Raw genomic sequence first — 20,637 nt, forward strand, 5'->3', positions numbered from 1 at the left:
CTCAGAGAACCAGTGAGCTTTGTCATTTCTATTTTGGTGAACTTTCGAAGAGCTGGTACTTCTCTAATGTTACAGAAACTGGTGACTACATGAATTGCCTCCAATGTGATGTCATGCATGCACTCGAGGTACATCTTATCACCATGTACTCTGCTAAGGATGATGCAGATGTTTTCTTCTGTGAATTCTTCTAGAAAATACACCGCATTATGCAGTTTCATCTTCTCTAGGATGCTATATTCAAGTTTGATTTTCTTGTCATCCCCACAAAATAGACCTAGTTGGGAAAGAATCACTAAGGATCCTAGGTCTTCTAGTTTGCAATCGATATATCCTGAAATGTCTTCCTTGACAATAACTCCAATGGGTATCTGGGATAGGGAATTGTATTTCATCTTCTTTTGAAGAAACCTGGTTGAATCCACAGGTACACTAGAACTGGAGTGTGATGTAGAAGCCATGATTAAATGATGAAAAATAATTTCGAGAAATAACTTCACAATTCAAAATTTAGGGTTTCCCAATGTCTCTTACAATACACCACTTCGATCGCTAGATTACCGCTTAGTGTTCTTCATTGATAGATTGAAAAATGTCTTTGGATTCCTCTGCAAGATTTTTGAATTCACTTTGAATTGCTAGGCGAATCGTTCTTTTTCTCTCTTCTCTTTGAAAATTCTTCTTTCACAAACTGATAAGTGAAAATGACGACAAAAATCCCTTTTAAACAATCTTTCACCTACCTACCATAATAAATGCATCACCGTTAGGGCATAAACCCTAATTTTACCTTTTACCACTTCAAGATCTTCTACCGATTGACAGGTAACATATACTGGTTATGGTTTTTACTGATATAAATTGGGGGTTCAAAATATTTCACTGATGTGTTCCCCCTAAGGTTTTTTGAAGCTCAGTTTGCTGGTTCAGTGATTTCTACACTAGGTGCAGAAACCGGTTCATCCTGTGACACTTCTTCTGGTTTCTTTTTCCAGGTTTTATTCATTCCCTCTTGAACGATTTCAACATCAATCTTCCCTTTTGGAGTGATTGGTATATCATCCTATGGGTATGTGCACCAAGTTGTGGTACCAAAAGGGGGTCTTAAGATGCCACTTTTTTTTTTTTCTGAAATCAGCAAAGTTTGAACTTCAACGACAAATTGAAGATAGTTACACTACAAATTTGAAGATGAAACAAGAACAAGAGTCAGAGTGCTTCGAGTCTAATTTATAAACTACTAATTGTTTTTGAAAATGGTGAAGATTAAGGGCTTCAAAAAGGGGAGCCACAAAAAGTGGTCCTGTTTTTATGCAAACAACATAACATAGTGTCTGTTGTGGCCCCCCTAAAATGTTAACTTTTTTTTTGAATTTTTAAAATCGCTTTAGTGAGAAATTAGCTAACACCTTATAGTTTATGCCAGATTTTTCAGCTAATTTTTTAATGAGTATATGATTTTTTACTAATTTTCGAAGTGGACACATCCTGAAAAACACAAATTTGAGAGTGCTCCCCCCTAAAATCATTGAAAACTAATCAAAAATCAAAACTTTTTAAAAAAATTTGTGTAGAATGGAGTCTAGTTTCTAAAAATGTAAGTTTTTTCAAAATCTGATGAATGTGTAAAAATCTATACCCAAAATAGTGCATGTTGGTTTTTGACAAAAAACAGACACACTGACAAAAGAAATTATAGATGAAAGACTTAACAAAATCAAAATTTGAAATAAATTACATTGTTGGATAGCTAAGAGGGAGCTCAAGTTTACCACAATATTTTTTTTAACTTCATTGAAACATGTGCAAACTTGACGGAGAGCACAACCAAAAATATGTCAAAATTTTTAATGTTCTGATAAAAACACGTCTCTAGCCTGAAATGGTCGTCCAAACCTTTGGGTTGGATGCCCAAGGAAAATCCAACCCATAGGTTTGGTGTTTCCCAAAGCGGGCCATTTGGCGTGCGCCAAATGTGATGAATGGATTTTTCCATTTGGCACACGCCAAATAGAAACATCCATTCATCACATTTGGCACACACCAAATAGGGAGAGCACCAAATGTGTACATAGAAACCCCCATCTCGTAGTTCCATCTCTCTCTATGAATTAGATCTCATATTCTCTCTCTCCCCTTGCCTCTTCTTGAGCTCTTCATTCTTATAGATACATACTCTTCTTTGTACCTCCCCTCTCTAGCTCTCACAATTCCATTATTCTCCTATCCCTCGAGCTATCTCCCTCTTCATCCTTACACCCATCTAATTCCCTCTCTCACCTCTTTCCCTCAGTTTATTCCTCACTCCCTCCTCTCTCTAGGTCCTAAGGGGTCATATGACACAATATGACCCCTTGGGACACAATATGACCCCTAACGACACCTAAAGGGTCATATGGTGTCCTAAGGGGTCATAAGACACCATATGACCTCTTAGGTTACCATAGGACACACAACGACACCATATTCTGTCCTAAGTGGTCATAGGACACCATATGACCCCTTACGACATCATACAACCCATAACGACACCATATGGTGTCTTAATGGGTCATAGGACACCATATGACCCCTTAGCTGTCGTTAGGGGTCATATTGTGTCCTAAGGGGTTATATGGTGTCCTATGACCCCTTAGTACACCATATGGTGTTAGTATGGTTTGTATGGTGTCCTATGACCCCTTAGGACACCATATGAGCCCCTAGTACACCATATGGGGTCAGTATGGTCTTATCATGTGCGATGATCACTTAGGACACCATATGACCCCTTAGGACACCATACGATCCATAATGACAACATAAGATGTCCTAAGGGGTCATAACACACCATATGACCCGTTAAGACACAATATGATCCCTAACGACACCTAAGGGGTCATATGGTGTCTTATGACCCCATAGGACACCATATGACCCCTTAGGACACCATATGACCTATAACAACACCATATTGTTTCCTAAGGGGTCATATGGTGTCCTAAGTAGTCATAGGACACCATATGAAACCTTACGACACCATACAACACATAACAACACCATATTGTGTCCTAGTGGGTCATATGATGTCTTAAGGGGTCATAGGACACTAGATGACCCCTTAGGACACCATGTGACCCCTTAAAACACCATATAGTGTTGTTATGGGTCATATGGTGTCCTAAGGGGTCATATGGTATCCTAACGGGTTATATAATGCCCTATGACCCCTTAGGATACCACATAACCCCTTACATGTCGTTAGGGTTCACATTGTGTCTTAAGGGGTCATATGGTGTCCTATGACCCCTTAGGACACTATATCACCCCTTAGGACACCATATGGTGTCATTATGGGTCGTATGGTGTCCTAAGGGGTCATATTGTGTCTTAAGGGGTCATAACACACCATACGACTCGTTAAGACACAATATGATCCCTAAATATACCTAAGGGGTCATATGGTGTCCTATGACCCCATAGGACACCATATAACCCCTTAGGACACCATATGACCCATAACAACACCATATTGTGTCCTAAGGGGTCATATGGTGTCCTAAGGGGTCATAGGACACCATATGACCCCTTATGACACCATGCGACCCCTTAGAACACCATATAGTGTCGTTATGGGTCATATGGTGTCCTAAGGGGTCATATGGTGTCCTAATAGGTCATATAGTGTCCTATGACCCCTTAGGATACCATATAACCCCTTGCATGTCTCTAGGGTTCACATTGTGTCCTAAGGGGTCATATGCTGTCCTATGACCCCTTAGGACACTATATGACCCCTTAGAATACCATATGGTGTCATTATGTGTCGTATGGTGTCCTAAGGGGTCATATGGTGTCTTAAGGAGTCATAACACACCATATGACCCGTTAAGACACAATATGATCCGTAACGACACCTAAGGGGTCATATGATGTCCTATAGCCCCATAGGACACCATATGATCCCTTAGGACACCATACAACCCATAATGATACCATATTGTGTCCTAAGGGGTCATATCATGTCTTAAGGGGTCATAGGACACCATATGACCCCTTAGGACACCATACGGCCAATAATAACACCATATTGTGTCCTAAGGGGTCATATGGTGTCCTAAGGGGTCATAGAATACTATATGACCCCTTACAACACCATACGACCCATAACGACACCATATTGTGTCCTAAGGGGTCATATGGTGTCCCAAGCGGTCCTAGGACACCAGATGACCCCTTAGGACACCATGTGACCCCTTAGTACACCATATAGTGTCATTATGGGTCATATGGTGTCCTAATGGGTCATATGTTGTCCTAATGGGTCATATAGTGTCCCATGACCCATTAGAACACCATATAACCCTTTATGTGTCGTTAGTGTTCACATTACGTCCTAAGGGGTCATATGGTGCCATAAGATCCCTTAGGACACTATATGAGCCCTTAGGACACCATATGGTGTCATTATGGGTCGTATGGTGTCCTAAGGGGTCATATGGTGTTTTAAGGGGTCATAACACACCATATGACTCGTTAAGACACAATATGATCCGTAACGACACCTAAGTGGTCATATGGTGTCCTATGGCCCCATAGAACACCATATGACCCCTTAGCACACCATACGACCCATAACGACACCATATTGTGTCCTTAGGGTTCATATGGTGTCCTAAAGGGTCATAGGACACCATATGACCCGTTAGGACACCATACGACCCATAACAACACCAAATTGCATCCTAAGGGGTCATATGGTATCTTAAGGGGTCATATGGTATCCTAAGGGGTCATAGGATACCATATGACCCCCTACGACACCATGTGACCCCTTAGAATTCCATATAGTGTCATTATGGGTCATATAGTGTCCTAAGGGGCATATGATGTCCTAATGGGTCATATAGTGTCCTATGACCCCGTAGGATACCATATAACCCCTTGCACATCGTTAGGGTTCCCATTGTGTCCTAAGGGGTCATATGGTGTCTTATGACCCCTTAGGACACTATATGACCCCTTAGGACACCATATGGTGTCATTATGGGTCATATGGTGTCCTAAGGGGTCATATGATGTCTTAAGGGGTAATAAGACACCATATGACTTGTTAAGACACAATATGATCTGTAACGACACCTAAGGAGTCATATGGTGTCCTATGGCCCCATAGGACACCATATGACCCCTTAGGACACAATTCAACCCATAACGACATCATATTGTGTCCTAAGAGGTCCTATGAATTCCTAAGGGGTCATAGGACACCATAAGACCCCTTAGGACACCATACAACTCATAACGACACCATATTGTGTCCTAAGGGGTCATATGGTGTCCTAAGGGGTCATATAATGTTTTAACGGGTCATATAGTGTCCTATGACCCCTTAGGATACCATATAACCCCTTATGTGTCGTTAGGGTTCATATTGTGTCCTAAGGGGTCATATGGTGTCCTATGACCCCTTAGGACACTATATGTCCCCTTAGGACACCATATGGTGTCATTATGGGTCGTATGGTGTCTTAAGGGGTCATATGGTGTCTTAAGGGGTCATAGTACACCATATGACCCGTTAAGACACAATATGATCCCTAATGACACCTAAGGGGTCATATGGTCTCTTATGGCCCCTTAGGACACCATACGACCCCTTAGGACACAATATGGTATCGTTATGGGTCATATGATTTCTTAAGGGGTCATATTGTGTCATAATGATACCATATAACCCCTTAAGAAACCATATGACCCATAACGATACCATATTGTGTCCTAAGGGGTCGTATGGTGTCCTAAGGGGTCATGTGGTGTCCTAATGGGTCATATAGTGTCCTATGACCTCGTAGTATACCATTTAACCCCTTACATGTCGTTAGGGTTCACATTGTGTCCTAAGGGGTCATATTGTGTCATATGACCCCTTAGGACACTATATGACCCCTTATGACACCATATGGTGTCATTATGGATCTATGGTGTCCTAAGGGGTCATATAGTGTCTTAAGGGGTCATAACACACCATATCACCCATTAAGACACAATATGATCTGTAACAATACCTAAGGGGTCATATGGTGTCCTATGACCCCATAGGACACCATATGACCCCTTAGCACACCATACGACCCATAATGACACCATATTGTTTCATAAGGGGTCATATGGTGTTCTAAGGGATCATAGGACACCATATGACCCCTTAAGACACCATACAACCCATAACGACATCATATTGTGTCCTAAGGGGTCATAGGATACCATATGACCCCCTATGACACCATGTGACCCCTTAGTACACCATATAGTGTCGTTATGGGTCATATAGTGTCCTAAGGGGTCATATGGTGTCCTAACGGGTCAAATAGTGTCCTATGACCCCTTAGGATACCATATAACCCCTTACATGTCGTTAGGGTTCCCATTGTGTCCTAAGGGATCATATGGTGTCCTATGACCCCTTAGGACACCATATGGTGTCATTATGGGTCATATGGTGTCCTAAGGGGTCATATGATATCTTAAGGGGTAATAACACACCATATGACTTGTTAAAATATAATATGATCCGTAACGATGACTAAGGGGTCATATGGTGTCCTATGGCCCTATAGGACACCATATGACCCCTTAGGACACCATATGACCCATAACGACATCATATTGTGTCCTAAGGGGTCATATGAATTCCTAAAGGGTCATAGGACACCATATGACCCCTTAGGACACCATACGACCCTTAATGACACCATATTGTGTCTTAAGGGGTCATATGACGTCCTAAGGGGTCATATAATGCTATAATGGGTCTATAGTGTCCTATGGCCCCTTAGGATACCATATAACCCCTTACATGTCATTAGGGTTCACATTGTGTACTAAGGGGTCATATGGTGTCCTTTGACCCCTTAGGACACTATATGACACCTTATGACACCATACGGTGTCATTATGGGTCGTATGGTGTCCTAAGGGGTCATATGGTGTCTTAAGGGGTCATAACACACCATATGACCCGTTAAGACACAATATGATACCTAATGACACCTAAGGGGTCATATAGTCTCCTATGGCCCCATAGGACACCATATGACCCCTTAGGACATCATACGACCCATAACAACACCTTATTGTGTCCTAAGAGGTCATAGGACACCATATGACCCCTTAGGACACCATATGACCCATAACGACACCATATTGTGTCCTAAGGGGTCATATCGTGTCCTAAGGGGTCATATGGTGTCCTAACGGGTCATATAGTGTACTATGACCCCTTAGGATACCATTTAACCCCTTACGTGTCGTTAGGGTTCACATTGTGTCCTAAGGGGTCATATGGTGTCCTATTAGCCCTTAGGACACTATATGACCCCTTAAGACACCATATGGTGTCATTATGGGTTGTATGCTATCCTAAGGGGTCATATGGTGTCTTAAGGGGTCATAACACACCATATAACCCGTTAAGACACAATATGATCCCTAATGACACCTAAGGGGTCATATGGTGTCCTATGGCCCCATAGGACACCATATGACCCCTTAGGGCACCATACGACACACAACGACACCTTATTATGTCCTAAGGAGTCATATGGTGTCCTATGACCCCATAGGACTCCATATGACCCCTTAGGACACCATACAACCCATAACGACACCATATTGTGTCCTAAGGGGTCATATGGTGGGCTAAGGGGTCATACAACACCATATGACCCCATACGACACCATGTGAGCCCTTAGAACACCATATAGTGTCCTAACGGATCATATGGTGTCCTAAGGGGTCATAGGACCTATAATGACACCATATTGTGTACTAAGGGGTCATATGGTGCGCTAAGGGGTCATACAACACCATATGACCACATACGATACCATGTGAGCCCTTAGAACACCATATAGTGTCCTAAGGGATCATATGGTGTCCTAAGGGGTCATAGGACCCATAACGACACCATATTGTGTCCTAAGGGGTCATATGGTGTTCTAAGGGGTCATAGGACACCATATGACCCCTTAGGACACCATACGACCCATAACGATACCATATTGTGTCCTAAGGGGTCATATGGTGTGCTAAGGACCCCTTACGACACCATATGACCCCTTACGACACCATATGACCCATAACAACACCATATTGTGTCCTAAGGTGTCATATGGTGTCCTAAGGGGTCATATGGTGTCCTAATGGATCATATAGTGTCCTATGACCCCTTAGGATACCATATAACCCATTACGTGTCGTTAGGGTTCACATTGTGTTGTAAGGGGTCATATGGTGTCCTATGACCCCTTAGGACACTATATGACCCCTTAGAACACCATATGGTGTCATTATGGGTCGTATGGTGTCCTAAGGGGTAATATGGTGTCTTAAGGAGTCATAATACACCATATGACCCGTTAAGACACAATATGATCCCTAATGACACCTAAGGGGTCATATGATGTCCTATGGCCCCATATGATACCATATGACCCCTTAGAACATCACACAACCCATAACGACACCATATTGTGTCCTAAGGGGTCATATGGTGTCCTAAGGGGTCATAGGACACCATATGACCCCTTAGGATACCATACGACCCATAACGACACCATATTGTGTCCTAAGGGGTCACAGGATACCATATGACCCCTTAGGACACCATACAACCCATAAAGACACCATATGGTGTCCTAAGGGGTCATATAGTGTCCCAAGGGGTCATAGGACACCATATGACCCCTTAGGACACATTGTGAACCCTAACGACATGTAAAGGGTTATATGGTATCCTAAGGGGTCATAAGACACTATATGACCTGTTACGACACCATATGACCCCTTAGGACACCATATGACCCCTTAGGGAACAACATGGTATCATTATGGGTCGTGTGGTGTCCTAAGGGGTCATATGGTGTCCTATGACCCCTGAGGACACCATATGACCCTTTAGGACACCATACGACCCATAACAACACCATATTGTGTCCTAAGGGGTCATATGGTGTCCTAACGGGTCGTATAGTGTCCTATGACCCCTTTGGATACCATATGACCCCTTACGACACCATGTGACCCCTTAGAACACCATATAGTGTCATTATGGGTCATATGGTGTCCTAAGGGGTTATAGGACACCATATGACCCTTAGGACACCATATGACCCTTAGGACACCATGTGACCCCTTAGAACACCATATAGTGTTGTTATGGGTCATATGGTGTCCTAAGGTGTCATATGGTCTCCTAACGGGTCATATAGTGTCCTATGACCCCTTAGGATACCATATAACCCCTTATGTGCCATTAGGGTTCACATTGTGTCCTAAGGGGTCATATGGTGTCCTAAGGGGTCATAGGACACCATATGACCCCTTAGGACACCATACAACCCATAACGACCTCATATGGTTTAGCATATTGGGTTGTAGGGTCTATGGTTATTGTATAGGGTCGAGGATTTAGCATATTTGGTCATACGATCTAGGGTATTTGTTATAGGTTTCAAATGGTTTAATTTTTATGGTTGTGGCTATCAAACTATAGAATATAGAGTATAGATTATAGGGTATAAAGTATAAATTTATCAAAGGTTAAAAAATTTCAATGAAAGTCATTTGGCTAGCGCCATATTTGGCGCTAGCCAAATGAGTTGCACTAAAAAGTGGTTATATGGGACCCTTGACCCATGATCCAAGCACACATTCTCTCATAAGGCACATGCCTTATAAGGCACACACAGTATAGGGAGCACGCCTTATAAGGCGTGCGCCTTATGAGCATTTTTCATTTTTTTTGAAGTGTGGCACCTTTTTGGTACCACAAGTTCGTGCATATACCCCTATAGGTTCTTTCTCAGTCTACAAGTTCTAGCAGTGTGTCCTAGTTTGTTGCAGTGATAGTATACCATTCCAGGTGTTCTTTATGGTCTGTTGTTCATTCTTCCATTCTTCCTTCTGCATTTTGCGGTAGTGTGAATTTTACCACGACAGATCAAACAGGTTGCTCTCCAACCACTTGCCTCTTGATAACCACCTAACCGATGGTCATAGGTATTATACCAGTTGGGATTCCGGTTCACAGAGGGTTCGGGGATAACTCCTTGAGTCCTTGGAGGATATCTCTCAGTGTTGTGCAAAAGAGACCTGCATTCAAATGCTCTATTCCCAAACTTGTTGCATGCATAACAGTTTCCATTGAATCTATTGGATCTAGGCTTATTGTTTAGAAAATAAGGAAAATTGTTGTAGTCCTTGCTTCTACACACATTAGCTGTATGTCCTTCTTTGAGACAATTAAAGAAAACATGTTTAAATTTTTTCTTACCTTTATCCTTTGATGTTGGTTGCTTCTTTGATGCTTAAGCTTTTATTCCAGAGGTCTCACCTTCCTCATACCCAGAGAAACCAAGTCCAGTGGTATTCTTTACTGGTTTTGTCGATTCCAACTTTTGTTCTAGCTTAGCAGTACTCTGATTGAATTTGGAAAGTATCTCCTTTGACTTAATAAGTTCCTTAGAAATAGAAGCATTAGATTCCATCAAGGTTGCATTCTCAGAAATAGCCATGTTTAGTTCACCTTGCATTTCTTCTTTTTCCACTTTACTCTCTTGGAGATGAGCGGTAAGGGTACTGATTTCTTGCTTCAGCTTGGAGATCTCATGATCTTTGTCTTTTACCAGATCTTCAACTTTCCTTCTGTTCTCAAGCTCTTGACACATTCTGATAGTCAGTCCTTCCAACTCCCTTCTTAGGTTGGCATTAGATTCATTCTGTTTTTCAACTTCTTCAACTAGGGCATCCATGTTTGCTTCATCAGACGAGCTATTTTCAATAAGTTCAATCAGTTTCTCAGCGTGCTCTCTTCTTTTGGACAAAGAGGCTTTATACTTGACTTTGAGTTCATGATAGGCTCTCTGAGTTTGAGTGAGACGATGAGTAAGTTTCCTCACACTGTATTCCCCCATATCTCCTTCCAAGTGGTTAGACTTATACAGTGAAAACTTTAGTGGCTAATATTCACCAATTGGCTATTTTTTGAAATTTGGGAATCAAATTTGGCTAATAATTTCAACTTTAAGGTGATCCAAATCGCCACATTTTTACAAATTTTTATTTTAATGTTATTTAAATTGCCAAAGAATTTATTTTATTAATTTTTTAACTTAAAGATTCACCACAATATTTGATACATGATTGGATCTGATTCGCCAACATTTTATAATTTATTGTAAAAATCCAAATTAACTCACCAATAATATATCATAATTATTAGTTATTTTAGGGTTATATCAACAATCTTTTGTTTCTACCATTGATTTAAAATATAATCTAATGACCTTCATTGTATTCCATGAGGTAAAATGTACCTACAAGTTGTAATGCTCGTGGGGTTTGAAATTGCTTTTGAATTGTTGACTTCAATGAAAACCAATGGACTAAAAGCAATTTTTGGCCCCATGAGTATTAAAAATTGTTTGTAAATTTTATCTCACAAAATAGAAAGAGGGCTATTAGATTATTTTAAGTTAATGGTAGAAACCAAATAAAGTATAGTCTAATCCATAAACTCATTAATGATTTACACCTTCATAAAAGATTATTTTAAATGAAAGGAAATGCAATAGTAATTAATGCATACAATGATTATTTTCCAAGATAATTCGCCAATATTTTCTACCAAAAAAAATTGATATAAAAAAATTTGCCAATAAAATTAATTTCTTTTTATAAAAAGGAAAGATTTCCTAATAAACATTATTATTATTTGTAGAAAAAAATAACTATTCGCCAAGATTTTATACAATTTTTTGAGGGGGGGTTTCTTAAAGTTATCACTGGACTTATAGAAAGGTTGGCTCTGATACCAATTGATGAATACTAAGAGGGGGGGTGAATTAGTATACCAAAAAATACTGTAAACAAACTCTTAAACAGTTTAGTAGATAATCGGTACAATAGTTTCACTAATAAACCGGTTAAGATAAATTCAAACCAAATAGAAAACAAAGAATTCACCCACAAGAGCACAATCACCATAACACAAGATATTTGATGTGGAAACCCAAATGGGAAAAACCACGATGAGCAGAAACTCACAAGTAACTATCTGCAAAATAGAAACCAGACTAGTTAAGGTTATACAATGTTCTTCACCAGAATAGATCCTGTTAGGAATCTAGATCTCTATTAGGAGATAAGTCCTGTTAAAGACTACCTTGTGAGAGGATTTCAGATCCATAGTTGTGAACCACCTTGTTAGAAGATTTACAAATGCTTTGTTGGGCCTACCCGATTAAGGGTTTCAGACTTGTCGAAGATGTGAGTAATCAACAAGTGAGTGATCTAGCTAATAGCACAGTCTGCTTAATTAGATCCTTGATAGCTCAATGTTAATGCATTTCAATAGTACTTCAGTCTTTAATATCTCCACACTCTAACTCTTCACATAGACCTAATCTGATCTATAGTGATCGCACATAACCTCTTCTATCACACATATCTCTCTCTCTCTCTCATACATACAAACCCTAGACATGATGTCCTTATAAAGGGATCTGATTTCATGTCAGTCCAATAGGATTAGATTACAAGTTCCTAGGTTCAGTGCATCTAGATACCTTTGGTAACACAGTGCAAACTCACCGCCAAAGTGTCGGTGGATGATAACTCATCACACATTACAGAAATACCAGTTGGTAACTCATCACAGAGTAATATCGGTTGGTATCTCATCACAGAGTAATACCGGTTAATACAATATACTGATTACTGGTTGTCAAAAATGAAGACTGGAAAATGTTAACTACCGCTTTGTTCCTTTGTACCGCTTGCGATCCTCGAACTGTTGCGATCCTTGAACCGCTTGGGGTCTTCATACCACTTGAGCTCTTCAATCAATCTATGAGCGGTAAACATCTTCTGCAAAATACCGATAGTCTAAAGAGTATACATTCAATAATACACAATACCGGTAACTTATACATCAATAAAGTGTGTGTCCATCAATGACAATCAAAAACATCATCAAAATGCCAACAATGTATACCTCCATCTCCCCCCCATCTACATCCCAATCCCCATCCTTCTTCAATGCATTCATTACCTCTACTCCCCATCCAAATCATTTACTCCATATTCCTCCAAACATTAATCCTAATTACCCAATCCATTATCGTAATCCTCCATCCAATCCCAATCCTAATCCTCCATCCAATTCCAATCCTAATTCTCCATCTAATCCCAATCCTCCAAAATCCATATTGTCCACGTCCTCCAAATCCATCATCCATAATCTTATCCAAGACATGCTAGCAAAGGAGACAAAATCCTCACCTTGAAGCAAAGTGGCCAAGTCTCCTCAAGTCCTCCATCCACCCCAATCACCTCTACCTCAAAACAAATCCCAGTCCTTTGCACTTCATGATACCCCCATTTCCCCACCTACTCACATCAAAGATTCCATATCCTCCTCCATCACACAATCCCCACAACTCCAAACATGCCAAAATATTGTTCCAAAGAATGCTAGCATATAATCCTCTCCATCTCATGATGCATCTCCCTCTACTTCATCTAATGATGGCATTCCCTCCACTTCCTCTCATGATCATATAATTCCTCAATCCAACCCTCTCCCTCCATCGCATGATCCTCTTCCATCTCATGATCCAATCACCCCTCCCACTCCATCTCATGATACCCTTCCTAGTCAAGATCAAAGTATCCCTTCATCTCCATGTCATGATCCCAATCCATCTAAAGATCCCAATCTTCCTTCCACAACTCGTCCCCCTCAAAATGGACTCGCATCTTATTTCCGAAATAATAAGGGTCCTCAAGCTAATGCGCAAGATTTTGGTACATCCTTTATTCTTCTTAAATCCAAATTTCCTTCATACAAATAAAAATCTCATTATCCCCTGTCATCCACATCCATTTTGGGACCCTATATTCTAAAGCTAAATCCTCCATTCCTTCCATCCATTTTGAGTCCTTACATCCCTCCATCCACCATCCTATCACCTCAAATAATCCTAAAGCAAGATCAACAAAGGCACACATCATTGAATGCCTCTCAACATACTCCCTCCATGATCCCACCATCCATAAAATCCTTAAGTCATTCATCCTCATGCACCCATCCCATTGCTATTGGAAGCAACTTGGATGCCCAATCTAAAAAGCATAAAGCTCAAAATCCACAAAAATCAAAGGATCAACATGTCCCCTCAAAACGACATGCTCAAAACAAAAATATGATCAGAAAGAAAGAAAAATAAAAAAGGCCACAAAGGCCCCAAAAGAAAAAATCAAGAACTATGTGGATTCCCAAAGAAGCAATGCATCCCAAAGTAAAATCAAAATCGACATCAAAAATTTCTAATCCAAAAGCTCCATCCATTCATAACTCCTCCAATCCTCCATCTAATGCTCCTCCATCTTCAAAATCCATTTTGGGTCCTTATGTCCCAAAATCCACCATCCCCCTCTTCTATTTCGGGTCCACATTTCCCAAAATCCACACTTTATCCTCCATATAATCCAAAACACTCTCCCCCACTACTCCACCACCCTTCAAGGCATGTGCCAATGTTGATCTTCCACAAATTCTTCAAAACCCCATCCATTATCCACCATCCACTTTTCACAATCCCATTCTGTTAGTCCAATCCTTTCCAAATTTGTATTTTCATCCCCTATCCATTTCATCTCCCCAATTATTGTTACCAACATCTATGAGCATACCTCCACTTCAAAGAAATACTAAGTGATACCATCTATGGAACTATATTCTTGAGTCCTCCCTTCCTCTTTCATACATCCACTATCTTCCACATCTACTCATCCTCATCCTTATCCATCCAAAAGATTCTAAAAATTCAAAAAAAAAAAAATCAAAAAATGAAGAAAAATACAAAAAAAAAAGTAAAGAAAAATCATTTCATCCAATGGTGAAAACCACTCCTTGTGGCGCCTTGGGTAATTACCATGATGAAAAATTGGCAGACAAGCATCATGTGTTTTCCCCTCATCCCCTTGCACTCTACACTTGGGGGCAAGCGTCATCCACGCAATCCTCCCATCCATCTACATCATATCTAAGTCCATTCTCCTTTCCTATCTTTGATCTTGACTACCCTATCCATATCCTCCACCTCATTTCCCTCATCCTATCAAAATGAATCATCCATTCCTATCTTTTGTCTTGATCATATAAAAGGTAAAATAAGGTATAAGCATGCATGCTTTGGAGCATTCAAGCCTTCATCCTCTACTATCCATATCCATTACACATTATCCTTCCACCTCATATATCTTTATCCACCATTCTTACATCCTTAATTCGACTACCTCTAGTGTGGGGCATTGTACTCCTTTACAACATAGTCCTTGGGTCTCCATCACCATACCCTCCATTCTTTATTCCTCCATTTCCTATCCATATCCATCCACTTGATCCATCTATCCAAACAATATCTTCATCCACTCATCCATCCATCCTTTTACCAATCCTTTGTTCTCCCTTGTCATTGATTACAGTCATTCAAATCCTATCCACCAATCCACCCCATCCTATCCAATTTCTAATCCACTCCTATCTCATCCAATCATATTCTCCACCTCTTCCAATTTAATCAATAATCCCATCCCCAATCCAATCCTATTCAATCATCTATCCCCCTTTCTTATTCCTATCTAATCATTTATCCTTCTTCCAATCCTATCCAATCTATCAAACTGAGCTTTCCCCATCTACCTAAGCTCACACTGACTTGTGCCTAATCCAAGCACCCATCCATACTTTGCTAATCCAATCCAAGCAACAATCCTCTCATCTGCAGATCTTGCACATCCAGCTTGTCTTTTGTGATCCATCAATCTATCACTCTTCCTATCAAGATGAATCCTTTCCATGTCTGGAAGTTCATCAATTTATCCATCACCTGCCCATTGGGATGTCTCCTTCTGTAGTCCAGCAGTTTATCCAAATCCATGTCCCACTCTTGGGAAGAGATGTGAGTTGGTCATGTGCATGTTGTTTGCATTCTTGAGCTTTTCTCTTTATTTTGATCTTCTGTCCCATGACTATACTTGTTCAGGACTGCCTTGATCATCCTATATCTTGGTATGTCTTGGTTGGTGTATAATGGGGCATAGTTTTCATGGCATGGTGTGCTTGAAGTTCTTCCTTGTATGAACCAGAAACCCTACATTAGTGTTTATCAACACTTGCATGATTGTGTGCAAGGCATTCCTGTTTGACTGAGTGTTAGTCCATGCTTCAGATCTTCATATCATCCTGGTTCTTATAATCAGTGGTGTAGACTATCCATGGCAAGATCAAATCTAGGTTTTCTCTCTATACTTTCTCAACAAGAAATCCAATCCATTTATCATTTCTTTGTCTCATTTCATTCACAACACTCCAACCCATCCTCATTCCCTCTTTCATTATCTTCATCCTTCTATCACTTATTCTTCTAATTCCTTTCGAGAGCACATCCGTGTTATTCAAACCCGTATGTCCTCTCGAGGGGCATACCACTACTTCCTCATTATCCTTCCTCCTCATCATTCTTCCTCATCTCATGACTAGGGCATCATGCTACTAGTCCTTATCCTTTTCTTCATCTCATGATTGGGGCATCATGCTACTAGTCTTTATCCTTTTCTTCCACTATGTTTTATTCTTCTTTGATATAACATCATTTCACGATGCTATATCAAAAATGTAGACACCTAAAATTAATATTTAATTAATTTAAGCCTATCAACATAATTAATTAATTTGATTGTGTTGTCCCCGTTCCTCTCAGAATCAATTAAATCTAATTTAATTAATTCTATCACTATTGTCCAATAATTAATTTATCGAATAAATTAATTATTCCCCTATTATTCTAAAGTCCTCTCCAATAATTATTTCCTCTAAACCCACTCAGTTAATTAATTCTAATTAATTAACCCAGTCATGTGATTCCTACAAATCACTTTTCCTAATCTTACTTAGCTTAATTAATCCTTCTAGATACTCTCATAATCATGATTATCATTATCCCTCAATTTTAATTCCCACTCATGTCACATTAACATTGAGTCTCTCAAAGAAATTCAAATTTCTTTGAATCCCTCAATGCATCCTTATTTTGGAATTTTTAATTCCTCATGTTTGAAATTCAAATTTCTCCCCCCCCCTTTTCCCAAAGAATTTTATATTCCTTTTTATTTTCCCAAGGCACCCTTGATCCATGCCTTCTATCTAAAATCAATCTTAACCCTTCATGATCAAATCAATCTTGGCCCTCCACTGGCTTTCTCTAATCTATAAATTGGAGCCTATTCTCCTCACAAATGATCAACTTCTCATGCATTGTCATTCTTCTCTTTTCTCCTTGATCCAAATCACATTCTTCATAGCCATCATAATGTCTTCATGATCCTCTATCCAATCCTCTTCTAATCCAAATCCTCAACTATCTATTACAATCCAATCCATTAATCTTGTTGAGCAAAGGAGACCAATCCACATCCAAATCAAGCAAGCATCACATCAAATGGAGCATCAAGGAAACATCCTCATCATCCACTTCATCAAGCCCAACTCGAGGGAGAGGTAAAATAGCAAGTTATAAATGGTTATTCTTTATGTTTTATGTGTTTGAATGCTTCACTTGAATACAAACCATCTGAAATCACCTTGTTGGTTTTTATCCTCTTCACAATCCACCAAACTTAATTGGCTAGGGTTTATGAAATCAAAAGGTAGGGTTTACTGGTTCACTCCACAAACTCACCTACTGATTACAATTCCCTTCACTAGCTCTTCCTACTGGTTACAAAACAACATTAGAACAATATCATTACCGATTAATTGACATCAATGACAACATAACATTTCATCAATGCAATCTTGATGCAAATGCCAAAAATCTCCGCATTTGGCATTGATGGCAATACAAATATCAATACCCTTGATTGCTATGATTGTGAATAGGAATCCTGGTTTACATTTTACCATGTATTCACCTTGTCTTCAGCTGGTAACTGGCTATAGACCTTCTCTTTGTCAATCATACAATTCTTCTTCCCATTATCAAATATTTTTTTCCCCCTTTGACAACAATGCCAAAGTGAAAGTAAAACATGTAATGTCAAACTTCACTGTTTAGCATCAACAACCTACAACTTGATGCTCCCCCCGTGGAATAACTCCACTTTACACCAATCTTGCTATAAAATTCTGCAAGTAGCTTTGGGACTGATGTACTCTACATCATGCTCAATTGACCTCGTGAAGGGGTACAACCCCTAGCTGACTTCTAAGATACTCAAAAGTAGTCTTAGGAAGAGGTTTAGTAAAGATATCTACAGGCTGCTCCATGGTGGAAACATGCTCCAAAATCACATCTTTACTCTGCACTTTTTCCCTCAAGAAAGGATACTTCAATTCAATATTCTTGGTTTGTGTGTGCAAAACAGGGTTCTTAGAAATATTTATGGAATTGGTACTATCATATAAGATCTTTACTGGATCTAAAATATTCATCTTGAAACCTTCCAGAATGTGCCTCATCTAGATAGCTTGGGTACAGTTCATATAAGCTGCAACATACTCAGCTTCAATAATAGACTATGATATACAACTCTGCTTCTTTCTACTCCATGAAACAAGTCTTCCTCCAAGAAAGAATGCTCCACCAGTTGTGTTTTTCCTATCATCAACATTACCTACCCAGTTTGCATCTGTATACACATTCAAGTCAAAGTTACCTGCATATGGATACCATAATCCATAGTCAATAGTGCATTTCAAATATCTGAATATTCTCTCGGTTGCTATCAAATGTGTTTCTTTAGGATTCTTTTGAAATCTAACAACTAGACCAACTGCATGAGCTATATCCGATCTACTGTGAACAACATAGTGCAATTTCCCAATCATTGACCTGCACTCCTTTTAATCAACATATGTGGATTCATCTTCCTTAGATATTTTACGTGTAACCATTGGTGTTCCAACTGGTTTACAGTCACTCATACCAAATGTCTTCAATACCTCTTTCACATACTTAGACTATGATGAAAATACCACTCTTCATTTGTTGAATTTGCAAGCCTATAATTTTTTTATTTCTCCCACTAGAGACAATTCAAACTCATTTTTCATTTCATTTGCAAATTCATTGCTCATGTCATAATTACCTCCAAATATGATATCATCTACAAACACTTCGCTAACTAGTATTTTATCTCCTTCAGATTTGAGATATATGTTGCTATCTTCACTGGTTCTCTGAAAACCTATCTTTATTAGGTGGGAATGAAGGCTTTCATACCATGCTCTTGGTGCTTGCTTTAACCCATATAAAGCCTTGTGCAATTTTCATATCATGTCTTTTTCATCAGTCAAAGCATAACCATCTGGCTACTCAATGTATACTTCTTCTTCCAGTATTCCATTAAAAAATGTTGACTTCACATCCATCTGATATAATTTGAATCCCTTAAATGCTGCAAATTCAAGTAAAGTCCTGAAACCTTCCAGTCTAGCAACTGGTGCAAAAGTCTCACCATAATCTTCTCCTTCTTCTTGTACACAACCTTTGCAAACCAATCTAGCTTTGTTTCGGACTACTAGGGTCCATGAGTTGTTCTTCTTCTTAATTTGATCAAGATCCTCCTCCATATCTTTAATCTAATGGTCATCTCCAAATGCTTCCTTAGCAGTTCTTGGCTCAATAGTGGAGATCATGCAAGAATTCTCTCTAATTCTTCTTCTGGTTAATACTCCAACATCTTTGTCTCCAAAAATCTGATCAGGATTATGATTGATTCTCACATGCCTTGGAATAATATGATCATTGTCTTCAGGTTCTTCTTCTTCATTATCATCATCTTCTTCTGAATCTACATGTTCCAGTTGAACTGGTACAACAACATTCTCTTTACCAGTTTCAGGTTTCACCGGTTCGGGTTCCAAAATCATAATGCAAAGGTCTTCATCCTTTTTCTCGACATTGGTTTCTCCTAAGACTTTAGGATAATCATCCACTCAAACATTAGCACGCTCAATAATTCTCTGTGTCTGGTTGTTATAAAATTTTTAGGCCTTACTCTTGGTAGAGTAACCAAGAAATATACCTTCATCACTTTTAGCCTTAAACTTTCTTTAACATAGTCACCTCTCTTAATAAAATTTTTTCTGCCAAATATCTTAAAATAGCTAACATTAGGTGATCTACCATACCAGTATTCATAAGGAGTCTTGTCCTTACCTCTCTTTACCAAAATCTGGTTCATAGTGTAGACAATTGTGCTAACACCTTCTCTCTAGAAATGTTTTGCTACACCTCCTTGTATCAACATCTTCCTACCGGATTCAACAATTGATTGGTTGTTTCTCTCTGCAATACAATTCTATTGTGGTGTCCTGGGTGCAGAAAGATGTCGTTTGATACCATTTTCTTCACAATATCTAGTGAATTCCTCAGAAGTGAATTCTCCACCTTGATCAGTCCTCAGGCACTTTATCTTCTTACCACTCTCCTTTTCAACTAAGGCCTGAATGCCTTGAACTTACTAAATGCTTATGTTTTATCCTTCAAGAATGAGACCCAAATCATTCTTGAGCAATCATTAATGAA

This window comes from Cryptomeria japonica, chromosome 10 (genome assembly GCF_030272615.1).
Source record: "Cryptomeria japonica chromosome 10, Sugi_1.0, whole genome shotgun sequence".
In the NCBI taxonomy this organism is placed as follows: Eukaryota; Viridiplantae; Streptophyta; class Pinopsida; order Cupressales; family Cupressaceae; genus Cryptomeria; species Cryptomeria japonica.